General features: G+C 43.1%; 1 long non-coding RNA gene across 1 annotated transcript; it reads right to left on the reverse strand.

Annotated features, from left to right (window-relative positions):
- Nucleotides 1-178: 178 nt before the first annotated feature.
- On the reverse strand, nt 179-1,587 carry LOC115301712. The gene is made up of 2 exons (XR_003914435.1): nt 1,476-1,587; nt 179-683 (listed from the first exon to the last, which is right to left on the reverse strand). It is a non-coding gene; the product is annotated as an uncharacterized LOC115301712 (long non-coding RNA).
- Nucleotides 1,588-2,649: the final 1,062 nt, after the last annotated feature.

Consider the following 2,649-nt stretch of genomic DNA (forward strand, 5'->3'; position numbering starts at 1 on the left):
GCTTGAGCCCCGCTCCTGGCCGGTGCGCTGCTGCCCCAGCCCCAAGCCGGGATGAGTCCATTCGATCCGCAAATTGCACGTCAAGGGGAACGGGGCCCCCACATACGTGCTGCTCCTGGCTTTTAACGTGTCCCTTCCTTACAACTTGAAAGGAGCTGAAAAAAGATGTACTAACACATTTGAAATTCCAAACTTTGCTTTATTCCCCAAATAGAAGTATTTCCAATACCTTTTTTTCCGAATTCAGGAAGTGTATTCATGGGTGATGGTCATGGAGGAGGGCACTTGTGGGGAAGGGCACTGCGTGTCATATTGAAACCAACTTGGCAATAAACTATAAATAAGTGTATTCCTAAATTCTTTTAAAGTGTTCCGCACATCTAACCGGCTTTCAAAGTCACTTCTCATTTGTTTTAAGCAGGGACAGGCCTTCTAACAGCACACAACTTCACATATTGCCAGTTTCTCCTTTGTTCAAAACAACGTACCACGGATAATTTGCATTAAAGAACAGTTTTGATTCAGCAGCGTGCACGGCCTCTCTTGAGATTACATTAGTAGTTGGTAAAATGTTACTCTGTGAGGAAATGGTTCCAGTAGCATTCAATCTCGGTGCCCTTGGTGTGCATCTGTGTCTTTACAGGTAGTTTTTACAACAGAAATGAGAAGATCCCATGTGGTTGCTGAATTAGAAGAAAGATGTATTTATACTTTGTATCTGTTAAACTTTTTTTGTTTTTTATTTATTTTTGAGAGACAGAGAGAGACAGCATGAGCAGGGGAGGGGCAGAGAGAGAGGGAGACACAGAATCTGAAGCAGCCTCCAGGCTCTGAGCTGTCAGCACAGAGCCAGACACAGGGATCAAACCCATGAACAGTGAGATGATGACCTGAGCCGAAGCTGGACTCTTAACCAACTGAGCCACCCAGGGACCCCTGTATCCTATTTTAAAAGGTTTTCTGTTCATATTTATAGAAACGGAAGTTTTAGATACTTGAAATTATGAGCTGAACACAGATTTGGCACAACGATTTTGGGAAGGGGACATAGTACCTTCTCCCTTTATCTACAGTTGCCTTAATTATCCATTACTGTATCTCTGGCCAAGAGCAGGTTTATATCGGTACCATGTTGCCAATGAATAATTACCTAACCTAGACCATATCCACTTTTTTTCAAAGCAAAATGATGTAATACAGGTTCACTGCAAGGTAAAAGGTGAACAACTAGGAAAACATCCTGCATGTCATTATCTTCTACATGTAGAAGTGTGTTTTTATTCTAAAGAGTAAAACAGGTCTCTGTAAAATGTTACTTATTCCTGTATCATATTTTATTTAACATTATGGCTGATATTTTGCATTTAACTTTCCCTCACATAAAATACTTTAGGTAAGTAATTAAACGTTACATTGCTCAAGACTAAAACACATGACAACACATACCATAACATGGCTTTGCATTTCTTTCTTACCTTGTCAGAAAGTGTACAGATGAGGGGCCTGGGTGTATCAGTCAGTTAAGCATCCAACTTCGGCTCAGGTCATGGTCTCTCGGTTTGTAAGTTCAAGCTCCGTGTCGGGCTCTATGCTGACAGCTCAGAGCCTGGAGCCTGCTTTGGATTCTGTCTCATTGTCTCTCTGTCTCTCCCCTACTTGTGTTCTGTCTCTGTGTCTCAAAAATAACTGTAAATAAAAATAAAAACAAATTTAAAAAAACCTGTACAGCTGAAGCAAAAAAACAAAACAAAACAAAACAAAAAAGGAGGGGGGGTACAAAATTTAATGCTAAGTTCGGTTGCACGTGCATTCATTTTTTTTAATGTTTATTTTGGAAATGTAGAGAGAAACATAGCATGAGTGGAGAAGGGGGAGAGAGAGGAAGACGCAGAATCTGAAATAAGCTCCAGACTCCGAGCTGCCAGCCCAGAGCTCAACACCAGGCTCAAACTTGCGAACAGCGAGAACGTGACCTAGCCTGAGGTCAGACGCTTAAGCAACTGACCCACCCAGGACCCGCACCACGTTCATTTTTCTAATGTGGATTCTGGGGGACTGTGTTGAGCAGAATGGGTGAATTACACTGAGCAGACACCAAACAAATGTCCGTCCTCCACTTAAGGTGGGAAGTGTAGAACATTCCTCAGGTACTGGGACTGCGGGAGAACAGAGGCAGGGAGAAAACACACGGTCAGCTGATGTGGAAAATGAAGGCAAAAGGAAACAGATAACATCAATCACAGTCATGTTGGATATGAAAGTCCACTAGAGTTTGTAACTGTCTTTTTGTTTGTTTGTTTGTTTGAATAGAGAGAGCGGGAGCAGGAGACAGGCAGAGGGCGGGAGAATCTTAAGCAGGCTCCTCGCTCAGCCAGGACCATGACACAGGGATCAACCCCATGGCATTGTGACCTGAGCCCAAATCAAGAGCCAGACACTCAACCAGCTAGCGACCAGGTGCCCCGTTTGCAACTGTCTTAATGGTTTACAAGTAAAACATGTCAATAATAGGCCTCCAGGAACCTATAGACTCAATTTCCTGGAGCCTTAAGGCTTAAGTCACCGTCCCCTCTGTAGGACAGAAAACCTTCTATAGGTCAGTGTTCAAAATCTCAATGTAGCGCTTTCTGTCCATGTGTTTTGTACCCG

Source organism: Suricata suricatta, chromosome 1, assembly GCF_006229205.1.
Source record: "Suricata suricatta isolate VVHF042 chromosome 1, meerkat_22Aug2017_6uvM2_HiC, whole genome shotgun sequence".
NCBI lineage: Eukaryota > Metazoa > Chordata > Mammalia > Carnivora > Herpestidae > Suricata > Suricata suricatta.